Here is an 18,504-nt window from a genome sequence, read left to right on the forward strand (position 1 = left end):
TACTCTGCAAATATATACATTTAGAATTTAGCCTTGAAAGTGCTTTGGAACTATCTCATAGTTGAGCCTCAAACTGCCCACTATAGAAGCTCTATTCAATCAAAAGGTAGGCAGAGATATAGTGATAAGTCACTAGGTTATTTATGCAAGGGGAAGCATATTTGTCATTTCTTTTGCTAAACCATTAGGACCCAGAAACCCATGTTGTTAGTTATTTTTGCTCGCACACCCAATCTCCACAGCCATGCAAGATTCCAGGGGTTCCAGGTGCTCAATGTGGGGCCATGTTTCCTTTTGGAACTGAAGCACAGAGGAGACTGTGGTGTCTTTATGATATATGGACTTATTTACATGTATATACAACCTGAGCCTACAACGGAGGAGTTCACAGCATTAACACTCCAAGAGGAACTTGCTTCCTCTATAGGTCCCACGCAGAGATCAAACATCACACTCTGCCTGCTACTTTGCACTTCAGTCACACTGGTTTTATCTATTGAGGGAAAGGCCCTAATCATCTGCCATCTCACACTGAGTCTCTTTTGATCCTCTGTTATCTTAATGGCCCATCAACTGGGCTATCACTCATGTTTCCAGATATGCTGTAAGCCGCCCAGAGTAGCTTGGGAAACCCAGCCAGACGGGCGGGGTATAAATAAGAAAATTATTATTATTAGCTTGACTTGATTAGCTTTTGACACTTGCTAATTCCAGGGGATTAGAAGTTCTGATACACAATTTAATACACAGGGGTCTTGCCCCACTTTTGGAAGCCCGAGCCTAATTAAATTCTAACACTTACTGGTTCCAGGAAGTTAGAAGTGTCTAGGCCCTACAAACTCAGAACATGATTAAATTTGCTATTGAAATTTTACTGCCTGAGATGGGGGAGATGTGCCAGAAAAACATGGCTCGCCTTTGATGCTCTGTACCATTACAAGAGTTTGGGAGCACCATCTACACTCCTCAAACTCTTGAGTCAACACTTCGTGGATCAACAGTCTGACACAATAGCACTCATGGGAGAGAACATTGTGACCATGCACATTCAGGGTGAATTCCTGAAAAGACTAGTGTAAGACAACTTCAAAAGTTCATAAGGGTCAACATAAATTTATAGCGGATAGGGAATGTGTGTCTAAATGTACACAGACACACATCAGGTTGTATATTGATTAAAATGGCTGAATGCACCTACTTTCACAAACCACTTTAACAAACACTAAGCAACATCACTTGCAAGCGGCTGAAACAAATCCCAAATTTAGAACACAACGATGTTCTCATCCTATTGTCTAATAGCTTATGTATTCACACTGGAGCGCAGAATCAAGTCATTTACCTTTTGCAGATAGGTCAGTAGGGAGTTGCTTGTTTGTTTCTACAAAGACTGCTGCAACCTTGGTGTCAAAATTGCTTGCTACAAATTTATATGGCACAGCTGGTGTTTGGTATCATTCACTGGGGAATTAAGTTCACTGCACTGAGTCCGCAGTTCTCAGGAGTGAGTAGCATTGCACTTACTTTCAAAAAAAACATTAACTGGGGGGGGGAGTGTAAGACACATCTATTCAATCAGTAAATGACCACTATTAAGAATTAATTTTCTGTCTTGTGTGCCCTTGCAGAATATAGTCATTTTTCTTAACTGGCAGGTAAGGGAACAACCAGATTAGATTAAAGCTGACCTAATAATTCAGATGTCTTAAGAGTATAAAATATTTCTAGTTTTTAAAAGCTACCTAACAGCACAAATTGGAAATTCTTCCACCAGGCTATACCGATCAACAGCAAGAGGTAGAAAGCAAAATAATTCATCCCAGGTAAGACCAAATAACTGACAGTTTAATACATGAAAAGATGAGAATTGTGCAGATATGTTGTCTTCAGAGCCAGTAGCTAAACTTCAATTGCCTTCAAACAGCCTTGGTGCCAAGATTCTTTTCGGAGGAGATGGAAGATTTTCTTCCCAAAAAGTTTTTCTGAAGTAAAAATTTAAGTGCGTTCCGTAATACGTAACATTAAATCTTATGTCCAAAGGAGCTAATTCAAGGTTACTGCAGTGAAGTCACGGGTCATAGTAGGAGATGTGAACAGAGCATTTCTCTGCAGTTCGTCTTAAGGCATGCAGATGGTCTATCTAAAGCAGCTTCACATAGCCAGAATGAGGGCCATCACCTGATCACTGAGAAAGGGTGAAAAAATGGCCAGGAGAATTTCTGTGTTGCCACAATGGTTTGCTTAAACAAAAATGTATTTAACTGAGAATTATTTAACACAAACGCTATGTTTTATAGGCTTTCCTGGTGTCTGCTGTTAACTGCAACCAGTGACAGTGTCAGATATTTTTTTTGTGCCCTAGGCAGGTCTAATGACTTGCAGATAAGGTAAAGGTAAAGGGACCCCTGACCATTAGGTCCAGTCGTGGCTGACTCTGGGGTTGTGGCGCTCATCTCACTTTATTGGCCAAGGGAGCCGGCGTACAGCTTCCAGGTCATGTGTCCAGCATGACTAAGCCTCTCCTGGCGAACCAGAGCAGCGCACGGAAATGCCGTTTATCTTCCCGCCAGAGCGGTACCTATTTATCTACTTGCACTTTGACGTGCTTTCAAACTGCTAGGTTGGCAGGAGCAGGGACCGAGCAACGGGAGCTCACCCCGTCACAGGGATTCAAACCGCCGACCTTCTGATCGGCAAGTCCTAGGCTCTGTGGTTTAACCCACAGCGCCACCTGCATCCCTGACTTGCACATACCCCACAAAAAATAAATAAATTGCCAACTTCAATTATCCTACCTGGGTTTTCACCATTCAAGCTAACAGTCATTGACTGACTAACCTTAACCAATATACTGCATAGATCTGGAAAAGTACTTCTTCTTGTTTCATATGAACTGAACTTGGGGTGTGTGGATTAAGTGGAGTTGCATTTAGGAGTGCAAGGAACTGGAAGTCTAAGTCAACATGAAATGGATAATTGCAGCACAGCTAGTATTTATTTGGGAAGCAACGGAATTAATGTGGGTTTATGGGAAAGACACAGTCCTGGTCTTTAAAATCATGATGTGTAAAAAGTCACAGGACCAATGTGAGAGAGCTGACAATAGCTGCCCGGAATAGCAACTAATTAAATTTTATCTCTATCGAGCCGCTAATATGAGCACATATCAGTTCACATTTAATATTGGAAAAATGTACTCCATTCCATTTTTGCAGAGGCAGCTGTTTAATGATTTGATACATCAAAGTGGTGGTTGGGCAAAATGAGAGAAGTGGGAATTTTCATAAACTGAGAGGAAAGCAATTCTTAGAATCAGGTTGGATGGTTCAAAGCTGTAGGATGACTGTTCTTACATATGCATGGATTCCAACAAACAGGTTTCTTTCAAAGGAAAAGATTTCACAGATCATCATTAGTATCTTTATATTTGATTGCTAAAAGCCTGCAGGATAAGGATTACATAATGCAGCAATTTATTTTGTAATAATTAGTATGAATGTAGGAGTGCTCAAAACATTGGTGCATGCATGCAGTTAAAAGCTTTTATAGCCATATCATTTACCATAAATGGCCACTATTAAAATCAGAATCTATACTATCTAGTAAAAAATGGGAGAATTTAATATTACAGGCCCTGTTCCAATGGCAAACTTCCACGTTTGCTTTTGCCACAAAGAATGTAAGAAGGTATAAATTTCCATCCTTCCCCATATTTGACACATACAGGGCTGTTTCCGCTCTGCTGCAGTTCGGCTTCAGACAAAATTTACATTATTCCTCTCGCTGTCCACTTGGGTGAATTGTACATAAATAATTGCACAATTAATTATGTGATCATTACATTATTCCAAACCATTCGTTTTGATGCAAGGGGAATGCAATGCAAATGAAGCGGTGGAGTTTGGATTGGATTTGACTGGTCTTATTTTTGTTGATTTCAGAAGTCATGTAGACCCAGCATTATTAAGTTCACTTGTGGTGTCTCAGCCGTGGGTGTGGAATGGGTTGCAGCCTCCCCTTTCTCCAGGGCTGTCCTGAGACATTTTGCTACCTGGGGCAGAGCAGAAAATGCCCTCCGGTTAAGACCCTACCTGCCTTCTCATTGTCTCATCAGCGTACTACAAGCTGGGGTTAGCTCCCTCTTGGACTACTGAAATACTTTCTACATGGGACTACCTTTGAAGGTGACTTGGAAACTACATGTGGCAGCTAAACTGGTGACAGGTAGTGGCCATGGAACCATATAACACTGGTCCTGAAAGATTTACATTGGCTGCCAGTACATTTCCGAGCACAGTTCAAAGTGTTGGTGCTGACCTTTAAAGCCCTAAGTGGCTTCGGCCCAGTATACTTGAAGGAGCGTCTCCACCCCATCATTCAGCCTGGACACTGAGGTCCAGCTCCGAAGACTTCCTGGTGGTTCCTTCACTGCAAGAAGTGAGGTTACAGGGAACCAGGCAGGGGGCCTTCTCAGTAGTGGCAGTCACCCTGTGGAACGTCCTCCCATCAGATGTCAAGGAAATAAGTAACTATGCAACATTTAGAAGACATCTGAAGGCAGCCCTGTGTAGAGAAGTTTTTAATGCTTAATGTTCTGTTATGTTCTTGTATATGTTGGAAGCTGCCCAGAGTGACTGGGGCAACCCAGTCAGATGGGTGTGGTATAATAAGAGTAATAATAATAATAATTGCAATGGTGCAATTCAAGATGTGTGATTTGCGTCTGAGCGGCTGCTTGCTTTACTTGCTGACACTTTTGTAGCCACATCCTATCCACTGGCCATTCCTGATTTGCAAAGTGCAATGTTGTTGTTGTTTAGTCGTTTAGTCGTGCCCGACTCTTCGTGACCCCATGGACCAGAGAACGCCAGGCACCTCTGTCCTCCACTGCCTCCCGCAGTTTGGTCAGACTCATGTTTGTAGCTTCGAGAACAGTGTCCAACCATCTCGTCCTCTGTCGCCCCCTTCTCCTTGTGCCCTCCATCTTTCCCAACATCAGGGTCTTTTCCAGGGAGTCTTCTCTTCTCATGAGATGGCCAAAGTATTGGAGTCTCAGCTTCAGGATCTGTCCTTCCAGTGAGCACTCAGGGCTGATTTCCTTCAGAATGGAGAGGTTTGATCTTCTTGCAGTCCATGGGACTCTCAAGAGTCTCCTCCAGCACCATAATTCAAAAGAATCAATTCTTCGGCGATCAGCCTTCTTTATGGTTCAGCTTTTGCTTCCATACATCACTACTGGGAAAACCATGGCTTTAACTATACGGACCTTTGTTGGCAAGGTGATGTCTCTACTTCTCAAGATGCTGTCTAGGCCTGTCATTGCCCTTCTCCCAAGAAGCAGGCATCTTTTAATTTTGTGGCTGCTGTCACCATCTGCAGTGATCATGGAGCCCAAGAAAGTAAAATCTCTCATTGCCTCCATTTCTTCCCTCCATTTCTTTGCTTATTGCAAAGTGCAATAAGCAGCGTTAAATGCTGGGAATGTTTAACCTGAAGCAAGCCAGAGCCTACCAGCGGAAAGGAGGGCTCTTTGAACAGCAGTTTGCTTCAAGTAAATAAGGCTCTTGTTTGCCAACCTAAAGGTTGCTTGTGAATAATTAATGTGCTGAGAAACCAAGGTTTGTAAATAGAAGCTTGCAAGGTGGAAAGGTTTTGCTGAAATACGAAACTGAGCAACTGAACTATTCCCTTAAATGCTATTATTAAAGATATTTCTTGGGCTTTGAGCTGTCCCATTGTTTTCTCAGGTTAGCTGGAAATCTGTTTGTTTGTTTGTTTGTCTGACAGTTGTTGAGTGTGCTTTCTCCCCCCAGTTAGGCTGCAATCCTCCAAGGCACAGTTTCTTGCAAGTAAGCCCCTCTGAACTCATTGAGCCTCCTATGCAAACATGGTTTAGGACTGCGCTGCCACACACAGAAAGACACACAAATATTTTGGTTCTTTTTGCTTTGCAACAGTTTCACAGAAACACATCACATTCAGATAGACTCAGGCTCGAGTCTTAGCTTTTCTTTTATGAAAGTTGCAAACAAGTCAAAACATAATGGAGCTTCTGCAATCTCCTTGCTTCCCTGTACAACCCTCAACCCCCACTGAAAATCTGCTTTTGGGGGGTGAGGGATCCTTGGGAAAAGGGAAGAGGAAGAAATTTGCATTCAGTTTGCATTTAAAAATGAAACTAGCCAATTTGGAGTCTCCAAGCTATGTAAAGTGTGTATAGAAATTAGGCTGTACACAGGCCCACACCTGATTTGTGGACCCTGGATCTCAAATCCCACAAGTGTGCAGGGGGAAAAAGACATCCTGTTTTTTCACTCAAGAGCAGGGTGGCCATTTTGGATGCCACAATTTTGTGCCAAGATCTTACCCCCCAAAAGCACTTTTTCAGCACCCCAAATGCATCTTTCTTGTGCAAGAGCACCCCCCGAAAAACACATCTATTGGGCTCTGTGATATCACACTGGTCACATGATTCGCACAGGAGCATGACTGGGAAGACACACACCCCCGTTTTTGAAGTCAAGATGTTGGAAGGTATGGGTTCTGCACAGTACTGATTCAGGGGTGGTTCACCCCACTTTGGTAAGTGGAGCTAAGGGTTTTTAAACCCCTATCTTCAGATACACACTCATGACCCCAGACAAAAAAAGCACACACACACAAACACACGTTCCCAAACCTCTTTCGGCTCTGCATAGGCAGTTTCCATAGCTGTAGCTGCAAATCTTTATCCAGCATTTAGGAAATCAAAGTGCATAGAGAATATACCATAGTAAACAAATATACGTAATCAATAGGTTGTTAAAACTCCCCTCTCTTTGCATAGTGCTGGATGAAAACTGCTGATATGACTGATAAGGAATAGGTTGCAGTTTATTTCGAAATAGAGAGAAAAAAGATATACCAGCAGTATTTCCTTTCTCATGATGACCTGCTGTCCTGCTTCAGAAAACTGATACCAAAGATGGGGAAGCAGATTCTTAATACACAGGATTGATTATTAAAGGAAGTAAATCTTAGCAGCATAACTAATCGCCTTCTCCTCATGTACGGAACACTGATGCCATCTACAGATAGCATACAAGCATTTTTAAAGCATAGATTAAGTGTTATGTATTCTTACCGTGTGGTCCCACCAACTGTGTTTGTGCTTTAAAGGGAAAGAATTAGATGCAAATAACATTTTACAGTACTTGCAAATGGCCCATTTTGTATGTATACTGAGGAGCTGATCCAATCCTTAGTGAAATTAGTAGACAGGGATTAATGTTGGGTGTATTTATGCAAATCTTGTAGTCCACTTAGTTGATTGTGTGCTTTTGGATTAAGCTTTACTAATAGATTAGTGGATGACTAAAATACATATTAAACATTTGCAATACAAACAGTCATATCCAATACAGCAAAAAGCTTCATCTTCCCATGAGATTTCAACAAACAAGGAATAAATGCATGCAACTTATGGGAAATGCTTTTGTAACCAAAGTAATATGTATCATACTAGTGGTTAAAATCTTTTGGTTAATCAATAAACTGAACTGAACATAAAAGCAAGGTTTCCACACCCATTTTTTTTTCAAGACTGTGCCCAAATTTCAGACATGCCACTCAGCCCTGCTTTGAGACATTAGCTGGCCTAGATTTTCAGCTATCCTTGCACAAAAAGAAGTCTGAGGTCCTTGCAGAATCAGTTTTTGTTTAGCTTTCAGTAGCTTGACAACATATTTACTGAGAAAGAAGCCTAATCTTCCACTATTCTAGCCCATGTTTATCACAAAAAAATAACGTAGGATATTTGATCAAAGATTTCTTGTTATTATGCCTTGTTTAGCCCTAAGGCACACTGCAGAGATACATTTTGATCTCTCCCTAACATATTCTTATGAGCTTCTGGGTACCAGACTCCCCTAAATTTCTGGGTCCAGAAAATGTTGATTTCTCTCACCTTCAATTCCATATCATAATTGCAGAGCCCCTCTTAGAAGCTCAAATCCTATATACGACTGACAACCTTCTTTGGAAATTAAACCCATGTTCAGACATTTACTACAGAAACTTACAGATGAATTTAAACATAATATTTACAGTCACTTTCTTCTCCAAGCATGGGTTTGCAGTCTCTGCTTCTAACTTCCAAACAATTGTATTTTCCTTTCTTTCCAGAGCTCGGCACTCAGCCTTCTGTATTTCAGTTAGGCCATGCCTTGCAACTCCTATGGGAGATTTCCACTTTTACCTTCTCATGCATCCTTGCTGTCTTTCAAGCAGAGAAGAAGAACTCCAACACTCTATTCACTGTGTTCACAGTGGATTCTAAAACACAGCCATCTTGCTTCACATAAAATGGAATCTCTCCTTCACTAGACACCTCCCATGTGACCAGTGGTAGCTGATTACATGAGAACAACTAGAAAACTCTTTAGAATTCAGTTTCCAACCAATCATATTTAAACACATAGCAATGCATACAATCAATTACAATTTCAGTGAATTAAAGTACTATACCTAACAAGGCCAGCATAGCCAATGGTCAGGAATGATGGGAGTTGTACTACATCTGTAGGACAACAGGTTCTCTACCCTGGTCTATAGATTCACAACTTGACATGCTGGCCAATGTGGAGTTATGCTTTTATGTCATCATGCATGCTTCTGTACTCTAATATAAAAACATTTCCCAACAAATGAGACCTTGCATTTAAGGTGTGCATAAATGTGGGGTGTAGTTTTATATTTTAAAAATTTCAGCCATTTACTATGCATTATTATTTTCAAAACTCATCTGTAATTTACATTCTTTCCTCCACTGAGATGCTGCAAATGATAATAATTTAGCAGTTGATTTGAGATTTTATACATATATGCATACAGGGAAGTACACTCATTTTTAATCAGCTTTGTACTTAACGACACACTTCGCTCCAAGGACATTTGTTAAGTCTATTTAGCATGGGAGACAACATACAGGCTGCAGGTACCATCTGCAGCTTTCACGGCTGCAAAGAAAATCTTGCAAACCTGATTAATGAACATTTGACAGAAGAAGCATGCACTGAAACAGACACACCATTTCTCTGCAGCCTTATGGTTCTTCCAGGTGGCACATGAGCATCATCTTACCTGTGGGAACTTAGCATGCATCTGTGTTGCCCACACTACAAGTGATATGAACGTTTAAAATCAGGATGGTGCAGGTTTAAGGCCTTCCAGAAGCTGAGTAACAAGATTAGACAAGATCCGGTTTCCTTCTTCTTAGTAAATGATATTTAAGTTTGGAAAAGAAGGAGAGTCTTGAGACTCTTTGAAAACCATCTTATTCCCCTTAAGATACTAACTTTCCTAATACAAGATGAGCACGGCTTTGGGCTAGAGCTATAGTCCTTTTCAGCTTCTTCCATTGTGTCCCTAACAAGAGGTTCAAACACAGAAATTGGTCACATTGAGCTTTTCTCATCACTTTCTCATTTGTAGGAAAAGCTTCAGATTTTATTTTTTAAATTTCTGCATGTCGGGTTGTTGGGAAAGGCAGGATTCTTCTCTGTGAAAATATGAGATATTGATCCCCATTTTAAGTACTAGCCCTTTTCAGGTGTTCAGTGAAGATAATGGAAGCTTCTAGGACATAACAGATGACTTGTATCTTAAAGTTTTAAGTGCCTATACACTTATCACATTTATAAATTTTAAATTTACTGTTGTACATTGTTTTAAATGTTTGTTTTCCTTCTGGGATTGTACCCCCAAGTGTGTTTTATAAGCTGGTCTCCAACCGTAATAAATTATCTATCTATCTAGATGACTTGTAGCCTTTTTATCCTCATATAACTGTATTTAAATTTGACAATTCCCCCCCCCCAAAAAAAAATTAACTTCCCAGAGAGAAATCTTGAGGATGTTTGTTCAGCTGTAAATAACACTGAATTCAATAGAACTTACATGCAGGCAAGTATACATGAAATCGCAGCTTCAGTCTTCCATTGGTCCTGCACTTGAGACGGATCTTGTGATCCCATTGAAGACAGAGTAGATAAAGAAATGATTCAAGTAAATGGGATACAAGTTATACAGATTCCAGCTGAGTGGCTCCCTGCAAGGATTAATGAGCTATAGTATACCATCAAAAAGCTAGGAATTGTGGAGGAAAAATTGGGTAGGAAAGAAATGTATAAATTCCAGGTGGTATTCAACTTACTCATCGGCATGATTTCTGTTTGTACCATGGAATTTCCCCCTCTCCTCCCCGTGTGCACCTCTTGAATCAGTTCTGGGGGTTCCCCCCAACCACACAGAACAGATCTGAGGAGAGTGCAAGGTAACTGTAGTTTGTTAAAGGTCCTGAGAGTTATTGGAAAAACCAGAACCTCCAAGTGCCCCTATTTTCCAGGGACAGTCCTGGATTTACAGAAGCCATCCCAGTTTCTGATTTGATCCCGGAATGTCCCATGTTTTCTTAGTCCCTATTTTTATTGGAGAAATGTTGGTGGGTATGGGAGACCCTACTGTATTCCCTTCACAGAGCTTCAGTTCTCAGAGTGTTTTAACAGTCAATCTCCTCTTCCCAGTTCCCTGGATTCTTCGGAGGAAGCCAAGACTGTTTAAAGTACTATGATTCGGCTTTAAATGTATAGTACAGGCGAGACCAAAAATACACAGATAACATGTTTTATTATTAGCACCAGGAGATATTCTGCTTTCAGTCTTCAACCATAGGGCAATATGCAGCACTGTCACTTTTGTATGCCTACAGCAGCAGAGTCCCTGGCGCCCTGACGAAAGCTAATGAAAATTTCAAGCTACAAAGCTCTTCTTTAGGCCTTGTGGAAAGTGATGGGCCTGTCAGAAAGAGGATCATAAACAGGTGTAGCTAAGTAAACCCAGAGAGGGGAAATGAAAGATGCTCCCTCCGCAGCCGAAATAAACTAGCTTAAAAGCCAAGCTTTAGAAAATAAGAGAAAGCCTCTGTTTATTTAAAATGAAGCCATCTTCTCCCGCACTCAGAACGTGTCTTCCCTGTGAAAGAAACGGCGAACGGCAGCAAAGTGAAAAACTTTCTGAAGGTCGGAAGGAAAGCCTTTCACATTAAACATTTAAAAGTCTGTCAGGCTTGAAGAGAAAACATACAAATATAGATGGCATTCTGTGTCATGCAGCATAAATGCCTCCAAACCGGAGACATTTAGTTATACCAATTGGACTGAAAAAGAAAGGGAAAAAGAAACCAGAGGTATAAGGAAGGAGAAGGGTTTAATTTTCATTCTGCTGATATGAAAGGGTTTAAATCTGAAATCCACATTAACAAGAAGAGTTAGGAATTTGAATTCCTAAGGCAGTGCTTTGAAATACTATCACACACACAAAATGTCAGGGACTCCGGTAGCTCCAGTAATTGATTTCAACTATTGGGGCTCATGTCTTTAATATATCACACTCAAAGGCCTAGTCTTGGTTTTGCTTGAGAAAAAGAAAAACAATCACTGTGTTATATAGTACAGGACAGTTGCAGTTTTCAGCAGGGAATAGCTCACAGAAGTTATACATCCTCATATTTTTAGAACTGTTACTTATGTGTCCATCAGAGAGGGAGCAACGAATCATGCCCAGAGCAAGGAAGGTTTATCACTGCACAAATTAAATCATGGATTATTGCACTACAAAACATTAATATGCATACTCTGGATGTACAATAAAGATATAACAGTAGTGATAATGCCAGCCAAAGGAAGCGAAGGTGTTTGCTTCTCTTGTCTCCTTAAGAGATTAAAACAGAGGGTAAGTTGTTTCCCAACTTCATGTGGCATCATATGCAATAGGAAGGTGACATTTATATATAAATGTTTATTTAAAATTGGAAATGTTCATTGAAGAAGAAAAAAATTACATAATTTAAAAGGGTCTTCCAAAATATATCTAGAATGTCCACTCAGTATCATACTTCAAATTACTTCTCACTGAAACAAAGGAATAATAAACTTGAAAAATATGTATCTATGGGTTTGATATACCATTTGCAATATGAATCAGCTCACCACATCTTCAAATTCTAGCATCTTTACAAATATACAAGTTGAGAAATCTGGAGAGCAAACAGGCACATGAAGAATTTATGCTTTTGCAGCAGTAATTCCCAAAAGTAACAACATACCCCAGTCCCTCCTAAAGACAAATTTCTTGCTAGCCAGCTGCAAAAATAAAATGGTTTATGTTGTTGTTGTGCAGAACGTTCACCTCCACCCTTCATTCGGTCCAAAGCTCTTTCGGCTTTTTTCCTTCCAACCAGGCAGGCAGGTGAGTAGGCCATCCCCAACTAGCCTTGATTGTAATTGATTATTGACTGTTTGTGAACATATGCAATTCAAGTGCTTCATCGCTTAAATGCTGGTGCTTTCCATAAAGAAGAGCCGTGTGTCCCAAAATATGGATTAGCATAGCCACGCCAAATTAAGGAGAGAGGCTAAATGAACAGAAATCTGGGATTAGGTGAAACTAGAAACACTGTTGTCTTTGAATGTGATTTTAAGTAAATGTTGCCCTTTGGTCATTCATCAAAGATGATTAACTTCAGAGTCACTGGCCCATGAAAATACAGGCAATTTAATAGTTTAAATTGATAGTTTAAGAATAAGATTTTTTCCCCTTCTAACCTTCTTTGTTGTTTGCTCATCAGTGGCAATCACTAGTTCCATGGTCTAAAAGGATGCTAATCTTTTCTCTATTCTGCACAGTCTTCAACAACAACAACAATTTATTATTTATAACCCGCCTATCTGGCTGGGTTTCCCCAGTCAATCTGGGCGGCTCCCAACAGAATATTAAAAACATGATAAAACATCAAACATTAAAAACTTCCCTAAACAGGGTTGCCTTCAGGTGTCTTCTAAAAGTCAGATAGATGTTTATTTCCTTGACATTTGATGGGAGGGCATTTCACAGGGCGGGTGCCACTACCGAGAAGGCCCTCTACCTGGTTAAATAAATCAGATCCCTTGTAACCAGAATGTTCTAATATATATGACCTGGTAATCATTCCTAATTCTCTTTTATTGGATACTTAATATGTACAGCCCTTCCAAAGAGCTCGATACACCATACAGATTCCCTCCACATATTTTATCTTACAATGAACCCTGTGAGGTAGGTTGGGTTGACAGATAATGGTGGTCAAGTCATCTTCATAAGTGTGTATGGACATTAACCTAGCCAGGCTAAAGATCATTCAGGACTTATGTGTGTACTTCCTTTGGTATTTTAATCTTGCCCGTGTCCTGAGAAGACTCTTAACTTCAAAATTTAAAAGGGTAAACACAAAATAGTTTAAACGTAATGCAGATATAGATATATGGCTATAGATAATCCACTTTGCAGAACTAACGCTCAAAAACTGAGCTGAAAGATTGCTGAGAAAATGTGTCTTATTTAGCAACAGCCCCACTGTGTGGCCTATGTGAGGAAATGCTTCAGAAAATATAATAAATAAGGTATGATCCAACAGCCCGCAATGTTTTCAGACCCAGCTTTTAACCTCAACCCCAATCTAAGGCCCATTTTCACTATTTTACTCTGTAAAATGTTCACTATTTCATTTTCACTGTTTCACTTTCTCCATTGCTGTCTAGAATGATCAGATGCAAAGACAAATAGGCCTCCTCCTGTATCTTTAGCAGCTGAGTAAAAAAAGGAATTTTGGTAGGTCCTTATACCTGAAATTTCTATTGAAAGTAACAGAACTCTGTATATCATTTGCATCTAGTTACCATTTCTATTTGTCTCTCTCTTTCTAAAAAGTATCTTTTGGCGGGGGAGTTCTCCAGCATATCTGTGTGTACTAAAATATATGTGCAAGGTAGTGTGTGCATTAAAATGCATATTTTTGAGAAAACAAGATACAGAATTGTATTACATTAAGGAAAATACAAATACTGAGGAAAATATGCTTTTAAAAATGTGTAAGGCAAAATTTCATCCACACATACACGTCTCAGGAGAAATTCACACCAAAATGACTATGAATTTTCATGATGGTTTGGAAATGTGGAGAACAGAATTTAAGCCTGGAAAAATGGGAAGGCGAAATTGACAGTCACCCACCTTCACGTCTTACACTATGTATTTTACACTGAGTTCCTGTTCTTTTCACACATCTGCAAACCTATTTATAAGCCTGTAGCTTCAAGGGAAGCAGTAGTGTTATTAGCATTAGTTTATTCATTAACATGGAGGCAGACATGTTTTATTTGCACGTCTCTCTGAAAGCAGCAGTACATCTCGTCCATTTGCTCTCAGTGAACATTGCTGTGTTGTTTTTCAACATGCACCACTAGCTAGCAACTCACCTAAGGTGGCTATAATTATTTGGCGGGGGCAGCCTTAGCACCACCTCGTAAATAGTTAATTAATAATAATCCATTCCACCCCATTTGTTCCTGTGTGGATTTTTCAACGACGACAAAAATCCACACAGAAAATGGAAGAGGGTAAGCTTCACTTCAGTCCCATCCAAAACAGGGGAGGAACGGATTATTATGTGCACATCCCTAGCCGAGGGTAAGAGAAAATACTGTAGTTTGCATGTGGCCACCTAGCGAACTGATGTGGACATTAAATGAGCTCTCGTTACATATGTAATGTGTAGCACAAGTGACCTCTAGCAACCTGTGGAGTTGAGAATGCAATGAACATATGAAGCAACAGTTTAAATCCAGGACAGGAAATAAAAGTGCCCAGGACACATAACCCTTGAATATTTGCAAATATAGTTCACCTGCTAGCATGACAAAATTACACCTAGAAGGTCAATAATAATACTTTGTGTTTTGGAATCTCACCAAGGAGCCTTTGATGTTGTTTGCTAAAAGTAACAACAAAACATAACACTAGCAATGGGGGGTGGGGGGGGGCGTGCCAAGTTTAAATACAGAAATGTCCCAGCAGAAATTATTGCTTCAACTATAGCAGGTCACAAAAATAAGTTGCGATGTTCCCGTGTGAAAAACGGCAGTGTCGGGAATCTAGACAGGAGTAAGCATATCAACAAGAGAGTTTGTTTCTCCTTCTCACCTTTCTCAAAAAGCAGAAATCAACCAAGGGTTGAAACAACAAATAATCTGGAGCCACTTCACACTTAAATTACAACTGACAGTGCAATTAAATCTGCGCAATTAACTGCACAATTGACAAGCCAATTAAAGCTGATTTTTTTTTATATATAAAAAAATCCAAACCACAAAAATCCTGTTCTTTTAAGAGACAAATCACTTAAAATTCCTTCTTTGTTAGTGTCCTGCCAATGAGGATCTCTTTTTACTATGCAATCAACTCCGGTTCCAGTCCAGAAATCAGAGCGAGAAAGGGAAGGCTTTGTGATTTCAGCAATACCATCCATTTCTCCACACAGTTCACCAAAATCATGTGTAGGCCCAGTATGCCTGAAGGAGCATCTCCACCCCCATCATTCTGCCCCGAAAATTGAGGTCCAGCGCCAAGGGCCTTCTGGCAGTTCCCTCACTGCAAGAAGCCAAGTTACAGGGAACCAGGCAGAGGGACTTCTCAGTAGTGGCACCCGCCCTGTGGAATGCCCTCCCATCAGATGTCAAAGAGAACTACCAGACTTTTAGAAGACATCTGAAGGCAGCCCTGTTTAGGGAAGCTTTTAATCTTTCATGAATTGGTGTATTTTAATGTTTTGTTGGAAGCCACCCAAAGTGGCTGGGGTATAAATAAATTATTATTATTATTATTATTATTATTATTATTATTATTATTATTATTTTCAACAGTGGCGGCTGGTCCCCATTCTGACAGGTAGGATGGGAGGCAGGGAGTCCAAACAGTAGGTGGAATCAGGGGCAATGACTGGGAGAGCCAACTAATTCTGCTTTTTTCAATCTACCCTCCTCCCTGCTGAGTTCGACAAGGGCAACACTGATACTAAAAAATAAACTGTCCCAGACTCTGCATTCATCATCTGAGATTCTTCTCCACATGCCACCTCCATGTGAGGTCTGGAGGGTGGCAACACGAGAATGTGCCTTTTCTGTAGTGGCTCCCTGTTTGGGGGATGCTCCCCCCAGGGAGGTTCACCGGGCACCTTCATTATATATATTTTAGTCACCAGGCAAATATGTTCCTCTTCAACCAGGCCTTGGGCTGATTAATATTCTACAGCCTTTTAAATGTATCTGTGGGAAGGGGGTAATTATTGTGTCAGTTTAATTATTTGCTTGTGTTTTATCTTGTTTATTTTATTCTGTGAACCACCCTGGGATCTCTTGATGAAGGGTGGTATATAAATTTAATAAATAGATAAAGGAAGGAAGGAAGGAAGGAAGGAAGGAAGGAAGGAAGGAAGGAAGGAAGGAAGGAAGGAAGGAGGGAGGCAGGCAGGCAAGGTCTGTCTGAGGACAGACAGAGGCTAGGGCAACAGTGTCCCATTTCACTGAAGGACCATCCACCACTGGTAAATAACTTCCCATGGTAAACAATGGGATTGTAGAATTGACACGCTATGCATTCTGTCAAAGTACATTCTTGAAATGTTTGTTAAGCAAGAGAGATCAAATGTCACTACCCACAATAATTGGATAGGATATCACTCACAGCCTCAGGGAACTGTAGAGTTGGAAGGGGACCTAGAGGGTCACCTCAACTGGAGCATCCATGGCGTAAGATAAATTCAAAAGATCCTGAACAGATTGAGTTAAAGCACTGGTGCATATCATTCAGGAAGAAGCCTTTTTATGCTGTGCTGTACACCAAAGTGTGTTGCCTAGGTTCTTTTAACAACTACCTATACCGAGTAGTGAATTGTTTTGCTTTGTAGTTTCTTCCCAGGTGTTTTACAACGCGGACATTTTCACAATGGTTTAGTCTAAACCAGGAATGTGGAACCTCAGGTTGGTGTCTATGCAGGGCTGTCTTAAGCATATGCGGGTGCAAAGATCTGCTTGCCCAGTCCCAGTCCCAGGCGCGCAGGAGGGCAGAGCCGGCCAGCCGCCTCAGCACCTCACTGGTTCGGTCACTCCTGAACTCACAGCGCAGAGCCACCTGCAGCAGAAGAGCCCACCGCAGCGCTCCGACCAAAAGACGGGCTCTTCTCCGGACTCAACTCTCAGGCCCCGGACTCTTGGCCTGGCGCCCCTGAGAGCTTAGCACCCGGGTACCCCACACCCCTAGTGCCTATGGGTAAGACGGCCCTGTGTGTGTGTGTGTGTGTGTGAGAGAGAGAGAGAGAGAGAGAGAGAGAGAGAGAGAGAGAGAGAATTTGGACCTCAAAACTCATCCTCCTGAGTCACACCCCTCACCACCAGCCCTGTTCGTCACCCTCCCTGAGGGGCTTTTTTCTGACTGGAATGTGTCCTTGAACTCTTTCCCTCAATGGAGGTAGAACAGGTACAAAAGTGCAAAGAAACTAGATTATTTATTGCTCTTCTCACTTTTGCCTCGCTCCCCACTGACCCATGGCCCTCAAAAGGTTGTCCATAAAGGACTGTGACCACTGGACTGAAAACTTTTCCCCGCCCCTGGCCTAAACCTCGAATCAGGGCAGAACTAGTGGAAACTTTCCCAGAATGCCTCGCTCTGAGGAAGGACGCCCCCACCAATTTTAAACCAAGGAGGGCTGAGAGGATGAAGTGTGAGGACTGTGGTGGGACCCATGCAGTGTGCACTCTGGGGAGTTCTGCAGTAAGGGATGCAGATGAGTGGCCAGTGAGTGCAATTGGCCCCAGGCCCTGCATTGCCATGCTAATCCCCTGCCCACAGATATGCAACGTAAGTGTTCCAATTTAAATATAAACCAATTCCTTCCACTCAAAATATATTGCATTTCACAAGATGACTGTGCTTTTCATTTTAAAGGGGCAGCATTGCAAAGCCAAAGAATTACAGTTAGCAGTGATCCTCTTTAAAACAAACAAACCTATCTGGTTTCCCCACTATCACTAGCAAAAAAAGAAAAAGCTTTGTTTTCAACGCACAAGTCAAAAGCACATGGGCGAGTCATTTGTGTGGGCTGGGTTCACACATTCCCCATCTTTCAGGAACTAAACCTCTAAAGGAGAAATGCATCTTTGGGTCTTGAGCCAAGAGTCGTAAGGTCTCTGCATAAACAGCCAGACCTTGCTAGCATGGGGAATTAGCAGCAAGATGAGGAGTAATCAAATAACTCGTTTGTGACAGAAATAGAAAAATCAATTGATTGCACAGAGTATGCTCTGATTGGGCTGACAACAATTTGGTTGAATCTATAGAGGGGATCAGGACAGATAGGACAAGAAGGACTAGCATGCTGGTGCTATAATGAGGATGGAGAGGTGGCGGCAGTGTTCAGAGTGAAGTGAATCACAGCAATGACAAGAAAATGCCTACTAGGGGTGGTGAAGGTTGCAAGATCTACTTCCAGTTCCTAACACTTAACATGCCATGCTAATTTAGTCATTAAAATACACCTTATATATCCACATTTTACGGGGCGAAACCCAAGGTAGCATTCAACAATCAACTCAGAGT

General features: G+C 41.2%; 1 long non-coding RNA gene across 2 annotated transcripts; it reads right to left on the reverse strand.

Moving 5' to 3' along the window:
• Positions 1-1,815: 1,815 nt before the first annotated feature.
• LOC309368361 lies at positions 1,816-16,937 on the reverse strand. 2 transcript variants are annotated; one of them, XR_014167731.1, is made up of 3 exons: positions 16,133-16,937; positions 9,937-14,649; positions 1,816-1,982 (listed from the first exon to the last, which is right to left on the reverse strand). It is a non-coding gene; the product is annotated as an uncharacterized lncRNA (long non-coding RNA). The 2 variants fall into 2 exon arrangements; XR_014167732.1 differs by lacking the exon at positions 1,816-1,982 and having other exon boundaries at positions 9,750-14,649.
• Positions 16,938-18,504: the final 1,567 nt, after the last annotated feature.

Source organism: Podarcis melisellensis, assembly GCF_964234715.1.
Source record: "Podarcis melisellensis genome assembly, chromosome: 4".
In the NCBI taxonomy this organism is placed as follows: Eukaryota; Metazoa; Chordata; class Lepidosauria; order Squamata; family Lacertidae; genus Podarcis; species Podarcis melisellensis.